The following is a 17,152-nucleotide window of genomic DNA, read 5'->3' as shown; positions in this document are numbered from 1 at the left end:
AACACAAAACTCAACAGAAAATCTCATGAGCTCCGTTAGTATAAGAAAACAAACCACCACCTTAAGGTACTGTAATGAACTCATTCTTTATTTATACTAGTTGACCCGTTGCGCCAAATGACGTAGAGACCTACTGAAGACATATTGTCGATGAAAATAGTTTCATGCTGCAAGAACCTTCAACTAAATCATGCTATTTTTTAAACATGCTTATTATGTTGTTAAATAATAGTCTGGGAAAAGGGAAACTTTGCATAATATGAATAGGTTCAGTTTGAAAATATGGGCACTATGATGAGAGAGTAAAGTTGGCATGGTTGTATTTTTTTTTAGCAAGTTTGGAAACATGGTTATCATGATGAGAAACCTGGCCATGCATATTTTTCCTGCAAAAAAAGAGGGAAAAAGATGAGAAACCTAAGAATATATGTATACTAAACACCATGTATAAAACCAGTTAAGGAGAGAGGGTTTTGGTGCTCCTAGGTGTAGATACGCCTATTATGAAATATGTATTAAAAAACACATTTCAAAAGAGTAGTGTTTCTATCAACTTTGTTTTTGTGTGTTTGAAATAAAAAGTATTCATGTGTCTCTTAGACACATGTATATTTCCAAGCAGTCGTATGGCAGCTAGTTCGGCCGATGAATCAAGCGATTTATTTATCCCTTCTTCCTCAACACCTATTCCTTCTTCCTTGACAGCTTCATTGAGTCAAAGACAAAACTCCTCACTAGTACTTCCATCACCTCAATAATTGGGATAGATATCATCCACTACAATGAAGAACAATAACATTTCTCTATACCTTGAACAATAATAAATCATTTACAGTACATTTGGCCAAGCAAACAATTAGTAGAAGAACAATAACATTTTCTATTTCTTGAATTCCACATGGGAGTATGGATGGCTTCACTCGTAATAATACATATGCCTTTTGTTTATTTGCCTGACAAAATGTCCATCAGATGAATCAATCAAATAGGAGGAAATGGGGAATATTTCAAACTAAAACAAAGAATTGATCCTAACTACATGAAGTGCAGTAGCTTTAAAGCCTCCAAATTATTTTGCTCTACTCCACCAAGAACGTGCAGCTCTTCAAGAACCAAAAGACGCCACTCGAGCTCTCTTCGGCCTCATAAGCCCTGTTGTTGTTTATATCCTTAACCCCAAAAGGTTGTCTCTTAGCATATCTGTTGTTCTCCTAATCCTTATTAGGTGTCGGCTTATCCTGAAGAAAAGGCAATTGATATCCTATTATCATTAAATAAATCCACAGTTAACATGTGGATCGTGGGGAATGGTGAGATGCCATATTGGGGTTCGCAACACGAATAGAAGACCACTAATTTAATGCCACTAATTTACAGAAGGACAAAAATGCCTGAACACCCTTAAGAAAGGCCATGATGATGAGGTGAGAACAAGTAGGCTAGTGATCCAAGTGAAACTTAAAATGGAGCAAAAAATTGCCATAATGGTGTTGCTTGGAAAAATCACAGTACAATGCAGAATTAGTGCCACATGTTGATGCCATTAAATAAAACACCCTTAAGAAACACAATCAACTAAACCTTGAACACAAGTAGGCCTAGAGCAAGAAAACAATACATCATATTACTAAGCAAAAGCAAATAGAAATATCAAATTGAGAGGCAGAACTATTTGAAAACAAAAATGTAGGCCAAGTACAGACAACTAACATAAAAATGAATAATAATACGCCTTGAAGCTTGAAAATAATGCATACTAAAAGCAAGTTTCCTAAGCGCTAATACACCCTGCAATTTGTGTATACATGCCTGAATAAGAAATTTGAATTGATCAAACCAAATCTGTTATAACACAGACGAATTAGAACTCTGAAAGTTGCATATACTGGAGTAAAGTTTGCTAAGCGACACAACACCCTACAATATCTGCGGTAAAATTACTTAGAAAGGCATCATGGACCCTGCAGTATAACCTGCATTACCATAGTTGTAGCTGCATCAACATGGACGCATCAGTTACTAAAAGGAACCTTTGCAAAATGGAAAATGAGCTTTTATTGCGCCTTGCTTCTTAGTGGGATGTGCATACCAACCATATCAATATGGAAAATTACCCCACTTCACGATAGTGCCAAATCAAGCTATAGCCTAAAATACCCCGTGAAAAACTTGTAGAGAAATTAGAAAACAAATTGTAGGTTGGGAAGATGAGGAAAGAAGGAAGAAAGAAACAAAGAAGCTCACATGTTCCCATCTCCTCGGCACATTGGGAGTTGTCCTCGAGCTATCCTCCTCTCCAGGCAGCTGCCAAGGTGGGGGGCTAGGGGCTCGACCAGGAGGGGTTCCCCGCCAACCAGGAGCGAAGATGAGGTACAATAAATATCAGTTATTCAGAAAGGGTATCAGCAAAAGCTCCATCCATGGTAGAACATTCAACAAGGCAGACCCGGAAAGCTCCATCCATGGAGGCACATTACGTGAGGCCATCAACTAAGCAGAACTAAAAAATCATGATAGATAGGCAAACTCCAGTACCATTCTTAATCATGTCTAAAGTACTCATAATAGACACCTGTTGAGAAGAAAAGGAACATATCTAATTTATACGGACTCCCCTAGTTCTGTTGGAAATGGATGTACGCAATTTAGATGAAACAGAGCATACAAAAAATAAGGACAAACTGATGCTTCTAAGGACAGGAGGTAGTAAACTCAAGGATATCTGTAAGCAGGTGCAATTGGTAATATGAAGCAATAAACAACAATTTCATTAACAATTAGGATAAAATCGCTGGTGTTTTTCGACATAGACTGATGCCTTCCCTGTACACATGGCTACTCAGTTGCCATCACATCATGGACATACACTGTATTTTTGCCGACTCGAAACCGTCACTTAGAAAAAAACGTTTTTAGATCAGCACATTAGTATGCTGATATATCGATGCTGTTTTTATGGACTTACATGGTACACATGGAATCCCTGGTGGTGTTTTTATATCAGCACCATTTGGAATAAAGGAGTGTATGCCAACACAAAGACCTTCATATTCGTCGAAGCTCAAGTTTCAAGGATTTTGGAGAGTGATTCACGTTACATTTATTTACAGACAATTGATGTGCTGCAGGTGAGATTCTCAACTCAAAAAAGGTCTGAAACACTGATTCAGGAAGGAGAGAAATAATACCCTTGTTTTGGGAAGGTAAGAAGTATGATGTAAAATTTACATACGTATGAATTGAGCCTGGTTGTGTAGTAAGAGAAAGCAGTTTTTAAAGAAAAGACTGAACTACTTACGTAGTGGCTTTTCTATGTGCCCATATAGGAAGTATTAGACTACCCAAAAGGTCGATCTCTTGTGATCTTCCGGCTCTCATGGCCGCCGTCTCTCTGGCAGATGTGTCCATCTGCAAGTTTACCTTGAAAACCCAATATTAGAACCATTGGTGCAAAGTACTACCTCCATCCCAAAATAAGTGATTCAACTTTGTACTAACTTTGTACTAAAGCTAGTACAAAGTTGAGTCACTTATTTTGGGACGGAGGGAGTAACTATGAAAGAAAAGGTAAAGAGTTTACATCTTCTGCAAGTGGCTTCCAGTATTCTGTAAGTGATGGTGTGTGGACTCGGTCAGGATCAGTCAAAGCAGTCAGCAGTTTCAATTCAAATAAGATGTGGGTTTCCAAAAATTGAACAGACAAAAAATGTGACCAAGGACACATACAGGGAATTGGATGATTAATTTTTATGAATACTATGTAGGCCAGTCCACTAATGAGGTAGTAACTTGCAGAAAAACTGTACAAAATCCCTTTCCAAATAGAGTGTCCCCACTCAGACTCTTTTAACATTTGTATATAGAAGTAAAATTGGACAGTAAGACAAAAAAAGGCCTAACTGACGTATTTTTTGCGCTTAATGCATTGTTGCTCCTTCAAATAGGATAATAGCGGGAAGTTCTAGCTAAAACATACAGGGTTTAGTTCTGCCCATTTCCACAGTTGGGCAAGTTCTTTGTTTCCCAACCTCCACCTTGGCTTACTGCAACGAAGGAAAACAGAATGTAAAATAATTAGAGAGCAGTAGAGCATGACATAATTACATCACCAATCTGTACAGTATTACCATTGCCCTAAATTCTTTTTATCACAAAACAAGGCTATTAAAATTGGAAATGGGGCTGGACTTTCTGGTTAAAAAATCGTACTACAAATACTGGCACAGTAAATGGGAGGTGCGTAAGGTCAAGGAATGTATGCACCATTTCCTAAATAACTTTGTGTAATATACCCTTTTCCTAGACTAATCTAGAACATGAAATTACAATGAGAAAATCGATGTCAGTATCCATTCCAACATGAACTTCATGCATATATAACAACCCATCTAACTACATTAATCAACATGAATAAGATCTGACTTGATATTCATGTTGATTCCATGCTTCTCCCTTAATCAAGAAGTGAATAATACAAAGTTCCAAATAACTGCAATAGATTCCAAAACTCACAAAAGATTAGTAATTCCTGTGCAAAAAAATAACGATATAGAAGAACAAAATAAGAATCAGGATGCCTAGTAAAAATCAAAGTTGGAATAGAAGTTCTCCCTCCCTCCCTCCCTCTCACACAAACATGCATCAGACAAGACGTACAAAGAGATAGAAGAGTACCTATGTTTTCTTGGTCCTCCCTCCCTTTCCTGCTTCAAACTGTGCTGGAATTCATGGTAGGCATCGGGCTGGGGAGGACGAATTGGAAGATGGCGCGCCTGTTCCTCACCATGAAGCAAGAACAAAATAAGATCAGGATGCCTAGTAAAAATCAAAGTTGGAATAAAAGTTCTCCCTCCCTCCCTCCCTCTCACACAAACATGCATCAGACAAGACGTACAAAGAGATAGAAGAGTACCTATGTTTTCTTGGTCCTCCCTCCCTTTGCTGCTTCAAACTGTGCTGGAATTCATGGTAGACATCGGGTTGGGGAGGACGAATTGGAAGATGACACGCCTGTTCCTCACCATGAAGCACCTCGGCCAACCCATGGTGCCCAGCTGTGGCCACTACTCCCATGCTCGAGTTACCTTCCACCAGGAAGAGGACATGCGTGTGCGCTCGTCCGCCAGTGCTGCCTGCGAAGGCGAAGACGTGACTCCGTCCATGGCGGATCCGTGGTCAGCGGCGAGGATGAGGCAGTGGGATGAGCTGGCCGCCGGCGATAGAGAAGAGGGAGGGGGAGTGGCGGCGGCGGCTGACAAGGGAGGTGGGGAGGGAGGGTTGCAGCGGCTGTGGGGATCGAGAAGAAAAGGGGTAAAAGGTTTGTGCGGGGGCGGCTGAGGCGAGACCAGGATGGGATTGGGTGCGCGCGTGTGAAAAAATCGAGAGAATGAGAGATTGGGAGAGGGATCTCGCCGCCTCCAGCTAGAACTCGCCGACGAGTGGTCCTTCGCCTCGAGCACCTTCATCCCGTCTCTTCATTTTCCGACCTTCCTTGTCTCCGCCTCGAGCTCGAGCTCCAATCTGCCGCCACCAGATCCGACCCCGTCACGCCCTCCTCCCTTGCCTGCCCCTCGAGCTCACCCTCTCCTTCTCCGCCACCTGGGTCAGTGAGCCCGGAGGGGAAGGCTCAGCGAGAGCACGGGGATGGCTCGGTCGGGGTGGTGGTTGCAGCGAGAGAAAGGACGACGGCGACGCAGCAAGCATCCCGTGCTTCACTTGTGCCGAGGACGATGGTGACGGCGCCGGACGTCTTGTGAAGTCGTCTCCTTGAGATGGAGGAGGTGGAGCTCGAGCTGGTCGCGTTGTGGAGGGAGAGGCGGCGTAGCAGCCGGAGCAGAGGAGGGATGAGGAGAACCAAGGGACGAGCGAGCGGGGAACGAAGCGCAAGGAGGCCTAGGATGTGTGACGGCTGGTGCGGGAGTGAGACGAGAGGACGGGGGATTGGGTGCGGAGCGCGCGGTGCGGATTGGGCAAAACGCCCTGCACGCGAAAACAGGCAACCCGGCCAACCAGCGCGCCGCGCGAGCCCACTCGTCATTGGACAATGAAAACGACTGCGAGGTGAAAATTAGTTTTAACCGGTGTGAAGATCCGAACGCGCCAGAACGCAGATCCAACGGCCAACGAAGCTTCAAATCGGGAAGCCTTCTCGAGGTGAGTTGGCTAGGCTCATTATTATTGTTTTAAACTAGTTGACCCGTTGCGCCAAATGACGCAGAGACCCGCTGAAGACATGTTGTCGATGAAAATAGTTTCATGTTGCAAGAACCTTCAACTAAACCATGGTATTTTGTAAACATGTTAATTGCGTTGTTAAATAATAGTCTGGGAAAAGGTAAATTTTGCATAATATGAATATGTTTAATCTGAAAAAATGGCCACTATGATGAGGTAGTAAAGTTGGCATGGTTGTATTTTTTTAGCAAGTTTGAAATGATGGTTATCATGATGAAAAATTTGTGCATGCATATATTTCTTGGGATGATGAGAGAGTAAAGCTGGCTTGGCTGTATTTTTTTAGTAAGTTTGAAAAACATGCAGTATGATGAGAAAGCAAAGTTGGCATGGTTGTATTTTTTAGCAAGCTTGAAAACATGGTTATCATGATGGAAAACCTGGGCATGCATATATTTCTTGGGAAAAAAGAAGGGGAAATATAAGAAACCTAAGAAAAAAAGATAAAATATACTCGGTTTATCTTAAAATAGTTGGTTTATTTTAATAGCATAGAGTGAAAGCCGAAACAAAAAGAAATATTCGTTGGTATGAAAAATGAAGATAGAAGTGTTTTGAAATGTTGTCTCTCTCGATAAAAATCGGTTGTACCAATTACTGAGGCATATATGAATATAGTTGGTTTATCTTAATATACTTGGTTTATTTTAATAGCATAGAGTCAAAGTCGAAACAAAAAAACAGCCGTTGCTATGAAAAATTAAAATAGAAGTGTTTTGAAAAGGTTGTGTCTCTCAATAAAAAACGGTTGTACCAATTACTAAGGCATATGCATGTATTATGTGGACTGAAAGGTATGTGTCTGTTTCGCCTCAAAAAAAAGAGGTATGTGTCTGTTTTCTTTTAGAAGCATGTCTAATATTATTTACAGAGTATTTAAGGTTTATTGGGCTGGCCTGCTTGTTGTTTGGCCCACGGGCAATTTTTCTGCCTGGCCCGCTCGCTGTAGAATATCAAGCGGCAGGCATCGGTCCCATGCTATTCCTTTTCCTCGGCATCTCCGTCCGGTGGTTCAACCCTTTGTTGAGAGACAAACCCTAGCGTTTGCGTGTTGGTGAGATTTCTTCCCCTTTCTGACTGGCTGGAGCTTATTTGAAACATGGATCTGGTCCGCATTCATTTGGATTTGGCAACTCTTTTCGTTTTCAGCCGACTCCTACTCCATTGCTGTCTTTTTTCAGCACGATGTTTTCTGCCTGTTTCCACATAGTTTGTGCCGATTGAAAATCTTTGCTGTTTAAGGTTTGAAGCACGGCCAGGTGATACGTCTCCAACGTATCTATAATTTATGAAGTATTCATGCTATTATATTATCCATCTTAGATGTTTTATATGCATTTATATGCTATTTTATATGATTTTTGGGACTAGCCTATTAACCTAGAGCACAGTGCCAGTTTCTGTTTTCTCCTTGTTTTTGAGTTTTGCAGAAAAGGAATACCAAACGGAGTCCAATCGGCGTGCCAATTTTTGACGATTTTTTATGGACCAAAAGAAGACCCCGGAGTAAAAGAGTTGGGCTAGGAGAGTCCCGAGATGCCCACGAGGGTGGGGGCGCGCCCACCCCCCCAGGCGCGTGGGCCTGCCTCGTGGACAGCTCGGGCACCTCCTTGACGTGAGACCGACGCCAAAAATTCCTATAAATACAGAAACCTCAGAAAATTAACCTAGATCGGAAGTTCCGCCGCCGCAAGCCTCTGTAGCCACGAGAAATCAATCTAGGCCCTCTCCGGCACCCTGCCGGAGGGGGCCATCATCACCGGTGGCCATGGAGGAGTATCCCAGAGAGGCCATCATCGCCATGAAGGCCAAGGACCAGAGGGAGAACCTTTCCCCATCTAGGGGGGAGGCCATGGAGGAGGAAGCACAAGGGGGAGAACCTCTCCTCCTCTCTTCCGGTGGCGCCGGAGTGCCATCGGGAGGGGAATCATCGCCACGGTGATCGTCGTCATCAACATCACCATCATCATCACCATCCTCATCTCTTTTACGCGGTCCACTCTCCCGCATCCCGCTGTAATCCCTACTTGAACATGGTGCTTTATGCCACATATTATGATCCAATAATGTGTTGCCATCCTATGATGTTTTGAGTAGATATCTTTTGTCTATGGGTTGATTGATGATCTAGATTGGTATGAGTAGTATGTTTTATTTTGGTGCTGTCCTATGGTGCCCTCCGTGTCGCGCAAGCGTGAGGGATTCCCGCTGTAGGGTGTTGCAATACATTCATGATTCGCTTATAGTGGGTTGGTGAGTGACTGAAACACAAACCCGAGTAAGAGGGATTGTTGCGTATGGGAATAAAGAGGACTTGATGCTTTAATGCTATGGTTGGGTTTTACCTTAATGATCTTTAGTAGTTGCGGATGTTTGCTAGAGTTCCAATCATAAGTGCATATGATCCAAGTAGAGAAAGTATGTTAGCTTATGCCTCTCCCTCATATGAAACTGCAATAGTGATTACCGGTCTTGTTAACAATTGCCTAGGACAATTCCGCACACCGATCCACCATTATTCCACACTCGCTATTTATAATATTTAGTAATATATTCTAACTTTATGATAACAGCACCTACTTTTATATCTTAGCTCTCTGTTATCATACAAAGTTATCCTCTTCATACCCACAACATAGTTTTATTTCTCGTTGCTAGTTGGAAGCAAACGTTCGGTGTACGTAGAGTCGTATCAGTGGCAGATAGGGCTTGAGAGAATATTGATCTTACCTTTAGCTCCTTGTGGGTTCGACACTCCATACTTATCACTTCCACCTTTGGAAATTGCTACGATGATTCCTTGCACTTGGGGATTATCAAGCTCTTTTCTGGCGCCGTTGCCGGGGAGCAATAGCGTGGGGTTGATATTCTCATGTGTGCTTGTTTGCTTTCTTCACTAAGTAGATTTTGTTTTTCCTTTTTGTTTCTGTTTAGTTGTGGGTGAAACATACAAAAAAATTAAAATAATGAAAATACAAAAAAATATTACTTGCCTCTCATGCCTAAAAAGTTTTTCAAAAAGAGAAGTGATTGGAAAGTTATGCATTGAAGAAGTGAGGGTCGACCTTGAGCACTTGTGTTCATGCTCAGGGAAACAATGTAGAATTTTTCATGGAAGTTTCTCTGTAAATAATTATCCCCTTGTATATATCCATTGTATTATAAAAATAAATGTGCCAAGCTTTGGTTTTAGGATGATTAGATTGCTTGTTTACTATGTGCGGAACAAAAACAGAAACTTTGGCTGTAGTGCATGAATTTACATTTTTTACTGGAGAGTCAAATGGGTCTGAAACTTTTTGCACATTACTTATGTACAAATTTTTCGAATTGTCAAATTTATTTCATAATTTTAGGAGTTACATAAGTTTACTAAACTTCCAGATTACTACAGACTGTCCTGTTTTTAACAGATTCTGTTTTGCGTGTGTTGTTTGCTTATTTCGATGAATCTATGGCTAGTATCGGGGGCTATGAACCATAGAGAAGTTGGAATACAGTAGGTTTAACACTAATATAAATAAAGAATGAGTTCATTACAGTACCTAAAGGTAGTGATTTGCTTTATTACACTAACGGATCTCACAAGTTTTTGTTAAAGTTTTGTGTGGATGAAGTGTCCAAAGGTCGAGGAGCTATCAATATGAGAAGACTAAAGAGAGGCAAGAGTTCAAGCTTGGGGATGCCCAAGGCACCCCAAGTAAATATTTCAAAGGATACTCAAGCATCTAAGCTTGGGGATGCCCCGGTTGGCATCCCATCTTTCTTCTTCAACAAATATCGGTATACCTGGGTTTTTGCTTTGTTCACATGATTTGTGTCTTTTGTGTTTTTCTTTTTCTTTAAGAACCATGCTAGCATGAGATAGCCATTCATTGATTTATAGAATACTTCATGTGCTTCACTTAAATCTTTTAAGTATGATCTTATAGAATTGCTCTTTGTGCTTCACTTAAATCTTTTGAGTATGGTTTTATAGAATGCTTCATGTGCTTCACTTATACATCTTGAGCTTGGATATTGGTTAGTATATATTAATTGTAGAATGCTCCATGAACTTCACTTATATCTTTTTGAGTATACATAATACTATAATTTAAAGTGGGTTTGGAAGAGTGTCAACTTTAGGAATTAGTGATCCCACTATTTTGGAGGGTGCTGAATCTTAGTGTGATATTTATGAAAGTGGATTTGGAAGAGTGTCAACTTTAGATAGTAATGATTTCACTATTTCGGAAGAGGTCCCAATTGAGTATGAGAACAAAGTTGCTATCCATGATGCTACTGAAAATTATTATGAGGGAGGAATACATGCTTGTAGGAGTTGCAATAATATCAAGTTTCCTCTCTATGTGCTTAAAGTTTTGAAGTTATACTTGTTTTGCCTTCCTATGCTAGTTGATTCTTGTTCCCATAAGTTGTGTGCTCACAAAATCCCTAGGCATAGGAAGTGGGTTAGATTTAAATGTACTAGTCATATTCTTCAAGATGCTCTCTTTGTATTTCAATCCTTGTCTATTATGTGAGCATCATTGAAATCATCATGCCTAGCTAAAAGACATTAAAGAAAAGCGCTTGTTGGGAGACAACCCAATATTTACCCTTACTGTTTTTGTGGGTTTACATGATTAAGCTACTGTAGTAATCATGTTTTATAGCTTTTGTTTCAATAAAGTGCCAAGTAAGACCTTTGGGAAGACTTGGGAGAAAGTCAATGTGATCTTGCTGTAAACAACAGAAACTTTGCGCTCACGAGATTAGCTGTCATTTTTTTTTACAGAAGAGTGCTTTTTAGTTGATTCTTTTTGAAGAAGATTAATAGACAAATTCCTCACGTCCACCAATTTATTTCATAATTTTTGGAGTAGCAGAAGTATGGTTTATGTTCAGATCATTACAGACTATTCTGTTTCTGACAGATTCTGTTTTTATTGCATAGTTTGCTTGTTTTCTAGTTTCTATTGCTTATATGTCTCAATATAAATTGTAGAAATGTTATGGTACAGTAGTCGTTGTGTGAGAACAATTATGAAACTTGTCCTTAACAGTACCAAAGTGAATGGTCTACTCTTTATCATACTAACCTATCTCACGAAGTTTGGTTAAGTTTTGTGTGATTGAAGTTTTCAAGCTTTGGGTGAGATATCGGTATGAGGAGAATAAGGAGTGTAAAGACCCTAAGCTTGTGGATGCCCAAGGCACCCCAAGGTAATATTCAAGGAAGACTCAAGTACCTAAGCTTGGGGATGCCCCGGGAGGCATCCCCTCTTTCGTCTTCAAAACTATCGGTATACCTTACTCGGAGCTATATTTTTATTCGTCGCATGATATGTGTTTTGCTTGGAGCGTATTTTCAATTTTACTTGCTATTTGAATAAAATCATTGGATCTGAAATATTGAATGAAAAAGAATCCTCCCATGGCTAGTTAATTATTTGATTACTCAGTGTTCTTCACTCATATCTTTTGGAGTAGTTTGTCATTTACTCATGTGCTTCACGTATATCCTATGAGTAAATGGTTGAATAAATTGAATGTCATAAATTTGAATTTATATATGTTTCATATGCTTATAACATGGGGAGTAATGACTTCACACATAATAAGTATAGGTAGTAAACTTATTGAAAGTTAGCAAACGTAGAATTAGTCACTTGAACAATTCATGAAAGAATATTGAAGGGAGAGGGATTTCACATATAAATATACTATCTTGGACATCTTTTGTAATTGTGAGCACTCATTAAAATATGACATGCTAAAAGGTTGATGTTGGACAAGGAAGACAACGTAATGGGTTATGTTTTCTTATATCTGAAATAAAGTATATTGTCATGGATCGCCCAACACGTTGAGCTTGCCTTTCCCCCTCATGCTAGCCAAATTCTTTGCACTAAGTAGAGATACTACTTGTGCTTCCAAATACCCTTAAACCCGGTTTTGCCATGAGAGTCCACCATACCTACCTATGGATTGAGTAAGATCCTTCAAGTAAGTTGTCATCGGTGCAAGCAATAAAAATTGCTCTATAAATATGTATGATTGATTAGTTTGGAGGAAATAAGCTTTATACGATCTTGTGATGTGGAAGAAATAAAAGCGACAGACTGCATAATAAAGGTCCATATCACAAGTGGCAATATAAAGTGACGTTCTTTCGCATTAAGATTTTGTGCATCCAACCCTGAAAGCGCATGGCAACCTCTGCTTCCCTCTGCGAAGGGCTTATCTTTTACTTTTATCTCTCAACCTTATGCAAGAGTCATGGTGATTTTCACCTTCCCTTTTTACATTTTATCCTTTAGCAAGCACCTTGTGTTGGAAAGATTCTGATATATATATCCAATTGGATGTAAGGCATCATGAACTATTATTGTTGACATTACCCTTAAGGTAAAAGGTTGGGAGGCGAATCTATAAGCCCCTATCTTTCTCTGTGTCTGATTAAAACTTTGAACCCATAAATATCGCGTGAGTGTTAGCAATTGTGAAAGACTAAATGATAGTTGAGTATGTGGAGTTTGCTAAATCAAAGCTCCGACATAGACTCTTCCTGAAAATAAGATGAATTGCAATTGTTTGATGACTAAGGACACTGTTTGTTAGTTTTCAAGAAAGTTTATGATCTATACTTTAACATGTGAATGGCTTGTTACTTGATCATGAAAAGTTTTATGCGATGAGCTACTGTTATGACATATAATGATGCTAGAAAAGGTGATTGAAATTATCATTGATCAAACTTGTGCACCTGCTAGCATTCACACTTCATAAATTATTTCTTTTATCATTTACCTACTCGAGGACGAGCAGGAATTAAGCTTGGGGATGCTGATACGTCTCCAACGTATCTATAATTTATGAAGTATTCATGCTATTATAATATCCATCTTAGATGTTTTATATGCATTTATATGCTATTTTATATGATTTTTGGGACTAACCTATTAACCTAGAGCCCAGTGCCAGTTTCTGTTTTCTCCTTGTTTTTGAGTTTTGCAGAAAAGGAATACCAAACGGAGTCCAATTGACGTGCCAATTTTTGACATTTTTTATGGACCAAAAGAAGACCCCGGAGTAAAAGAGTTGGGCCAGGAGAGTCCCGAGCTGCACACGAGGGTGGGGGCACCCCCCCCAGGCGCGTGGGCCTGCCTCGTGGACAGCTCGGGCACCTCCTTGACGTGAGACCGACGCCAAAAATTCCTATAAATACAGAAACCTCATAAAATTAACCTAGATCGGAAGTTCCGCCGCCGCAAGCCTCTCTAGCCACGAGAAATCAATCTAGGCCCTCTCCGGCACCCTGCCGGAGGGGGCCATCATCACCGGTGGCCATGGAGGAGTATCCCGGAGAGGCCATCATCGCCATGAAGGCCAAGGACCAGAGGAAGAACCTTCCATGGAGGAGGAAGCACAAGGGGGAGAACCTCTCCTCCTCTCTTCCGGTGGCGCCGGAGTGCCATCGGGAGGGGAATCATCGCCACGGTGATCGTCTTCATCAACATCACCATCATCATCACCATCCTCATCTCTTTTACACGGTCCACTCTCCCGCACCCCGCTGTAATCCCTACTTGAACATGGTGCTTTATGCCACATATTATGATCCAATGATGTGTTGCCATCCTATGATGTTTTGAGTAGATATCTTTTGTCTATGGGTTGATTGATGATCTAGATTGGTATGAGTAGTATGTTTTATTTTGGTGCTGTCCTATGGTGCCCTCCGTCTCGCGCAAGCGTGAGGGATTCCCGCTGTAGGGTGTTGCAATACGTTCATGATTCGCTTATAGTGGGTTGGTGAGTGACTGAAACACAAACCCGAGTAAGTGGGATTGTTGCGTATGGGAATAAAGAGGACTTGATGCTTTAATGCTATGGTTGGGTTTTACCTTAATGATCTTTAGTAGTTGCGGATGTTTGCTAGAGTTCCAATCATAAGTGCATATGATCCAAGTAGAGAAAGTATGTTAGCTTATGCCTCTCCCTCATATGAAACTGCAATAGTGATTACTGGTCTTGTTAACAATTGCCTAGGACAATTCCGCACACCGATCCACCATTATTGCACACTCGCTATTTATAATATTTAGTAATATATTCTAACTTTATGATAACAACACCTACTTTTATATCTTAGCTCTCCATTATCATACAAAGTTATCCTCTTCATACCCACAACATATTTTTATTTCTCGTTGCTAGTTGGAAGCAAACGTTCGGTGTACGTAGAGTCGTATCAGTGGCAGATAGGGCTTGAGAGAATATTGATCTTACCTTTAGCTCCTTGTGGGTTCGACACTCCATACTTATCACTTCCACCTTTGGAAATTGCTACGATGATTCCTTCCACTTGGGGATTATCACCAGGCATGAGGGGAGATCGCATCAACGATCCTGTGAACATTAGCTCTGATGAGAGCATGGACAGCAGCTCTGATGAAGCTTTGGACACGAGCTCTGATGAACCCGCGTACACCAGCTCTGATGAAGCTGTGGACACGAGCTCTGATGAACGCGCGTACAACATCTCTGATGATGGCGTGGACACAAGCTCTGATGAAGGTACTTTTAGTAATGCTAAACATCAGACATTTGACCTAATAAAATGTGGCCATGATCTGTATTTTAATCATTTGCGCTTATGGGCCATTTGTTTGTTGAATTATTGAGGCATGTGCTACCGTATGAAGAAAAAGAAGCTTCAGAAGACATGCAAGGATGTGTGTGACTGCCCTAGGGGTATTCAGTTGGTAAGGACTAATGCTAGATAATCCAGAGTGTTTCTTTCTATAGATAGGAAATTAATTATTTTACTTTTGTTCTTAGGATATGATCCTAATTCTGAAGCGGACTGGATGTATTCAAAGACATTTATGATGTCGAAGTGTGCTCGAAAGTGCCTTAGTTGCTATGTTCGTTCTGTTAAGCCTGCTATTAGGCACTATGTGTGTGAGATGAACAAGACTTTAACCAAAGCTGGGCAGAGAATGGTGAGAAGCGAATTTATTTGCCTATATGTGTATTTGCCTACTCTATCAATCATAGTGTCTAACTGTAAGTCTGTTGAATGCTTGTAGTACTTCTCTACTTTGTTCACTGAGAAGCACCTGATGAAGTTTCTCTCCAGTCCGGTCGATCGAATGCGGATTAAGCTTTCACCTGGGCATTGTTTAACCTATGTTCGACTCATGAAAGGGGTTGACAAGAGGGCTGCTATAACACATAACTGGAGCCGCTTTGCGGAAAGAGCGAAGTTGAAAGAAGGGGAAATCTGTGTCTTTTCTCTCCGACATTGCAAGGGGGTGCCAGTGCTCACTATGCACAAAATCTGAAGAGGTTGGTGTATGAAACAGAATTTTATTTCTGAAAGAAATATTTATTTTATTTCCTGGTCTAAGTAAGTATGGGTTTCTGTGATGCAGTTTGGAAGGAGGAAGATGGGAAGGTGTTCTGCAAGGACATGTAGATATGTTCTCTAGTATGATGGTATGCCTATGTTTAGTAATGTTTAGTCGTTTCATAGACTGCGGTCAGGTCTGTTGGGTCAAGGGAGCCAGGATGCTTTTCTTTTGGCACTAATGTATCATCTATGCTATCTATGTAATGCAATGATGATGAAGACTCTAAACTATTAGTGAGCTATATGCTTTTGCCTAACATTGTAATTCTGTTTGTTTGAAGTAATTAAGCGTACGCACATAGATATAGCATAGTCAGTACATGGGATTTCATAAGATAGGATTAAAGTTTTGGCTGCATCAAAATACTCCGCACGAAGGATAATAAGTTTTGGTAATGCCTTTGAGCTAGCTTTCAAAAGTATCATGGTCGACGTTGTTGCTTGGATTTACAGCTCATTGCCATGGTCGAACAACGCTCTCTTTGCACTTCTTTTTCCAGACACCCTGTATATAGTGCTTTGCTGGTTGGTCAAAGAGGAAGATAGTTGATTTAGTAGGTTTTTCTTGTGAGTGTTTTACCTAGTAGTTCTGTTGCATGCGATTTCTGGGTCCAGCTTGCTGGTGGCAGGAAAGAGGTTAGAGATCACTTCAGCTGGTGGTGTGTTCATTGCGCTGCCATTAAACTGTGGTTCTGCTTCAGGTGTTGGAACCAATTCATCACCGGGTTCCTGAAACTTGTTATGAGATATACATGGTCTATTTTTTGTATGTGTAAAACTGGTACACAAACTAAGACAAAAGTATGTCTAATATACCTCAAGAAGTGGTGTATTTGGACTGTCGTCATCGGATGAAAGCAACAATGTTAACGGTTGCACCCTATCTCTTTCCATGGCTTCGACTTGCTTTTTAAGCTGCATAGTAGATTGCTCAAAACCCCATGAACAGGATGTTGCTTGTAGAAGCTCTCTTCTGCATTTCTTCAGGGGTTGTAGGTTTGCATCATCAAATACTACTATGTTGTTTTCTTGTAGATAGTTTATTGCAGCTACATTAGCTGATTCAGCAGCTTCGAGGGATGTACTTTTGAAATCCCCATAAATTTTTTTGGGTTCTGTGGCTGCCCAGCCTCTATGAGGTGGTAAATTGATTGAACGAGAGGCAATTAGGCCATGTTCTCCCATGTCAAGTAGGTCATGGTCAGTGATTTGCAGCTTAAGAGCGTTCGTGGCTTGCTGAAGAATGTAAGGTTTGCTTATGTTGACATGGGTTGGCGACATCTGCAAGTTGTAAATCAGGCATGCATCACGCAAATGGACAAAGATGTCGTTGCACATATGCTTTAATCGACCATATAAATAGGAAGTAAATTACCCAATTGTCTTGAGGCACGTACCTGTGGAAGGCCCCTGACCATGAGTTCTTCGTCCAATGGAGAATCCGGATCCTCGCTCGCCATATCCTTGCACTAGATGTGTGATTTACGGAGTTGGAAGATAGAGGCGGCTCGGGGG

At 40.8% G+C, this 17,152-nt stretch overlaps 1 long non-coding RNA gene across 4 annotated transcripts; it reads right to left on the bottom strand.

The window, feature by feature from the left end:
• Positions 1 to 860: 860 nt before the first annotated feature.
• LOC109784331 (uncharacterized) lies at positions 861 to 5,866 on the bottom strand. 4 transcript variants are annotated; one of them, XR_012187750.1, is made up of 7 exons: positions 4,895 to 5,279; positions 4,675 to 4,772; positions 3,977 to 4,043; positions 3,581 to 3,606; positions 3,299 to 3,420; positions 2,245 to 3,122; positions 861 to 1,238 (listed from the first exon to the last, which is right to left on the bottom strand). It is a non-coding gene; the product is annotated as an uncharacterized lncRNA (long non-coding RNA). The 4 variants fall into 4 exon arrangements; XR_012187752.1 differs by having other exon boundaries at positions 3,299 to 3,408; positions 4,895 to 5,184; XR_005760024.3 differs by lacking the exon at positions 3,581 to 3,606 and having other exon boundaries at positions 4,913 to 5,866.
• Positions 5,867 to 17,152: the final 11,286 nt, after the last annotated feature.

This window comes from Aegilops tauschii, chromosome 6 (genome assembly GCF_002575655.3).
Source record: "Aegilops tauschii subsp. strangulata cultivar AL8/78 chromosome 6, Aet v6.0, whole genome shotgun sequence".
NCBI lineage: Eukaryota > Viridiplantae > Streptophyta > Magnoliopsida > Poales > Poaceae > Aegilops > Aegilops tauschii.
The sequence above is the reverse complement of the archived record's forward strand: the minus strand, read 5'-3'. Positions and strand labels throughout refer to the sequence as shown.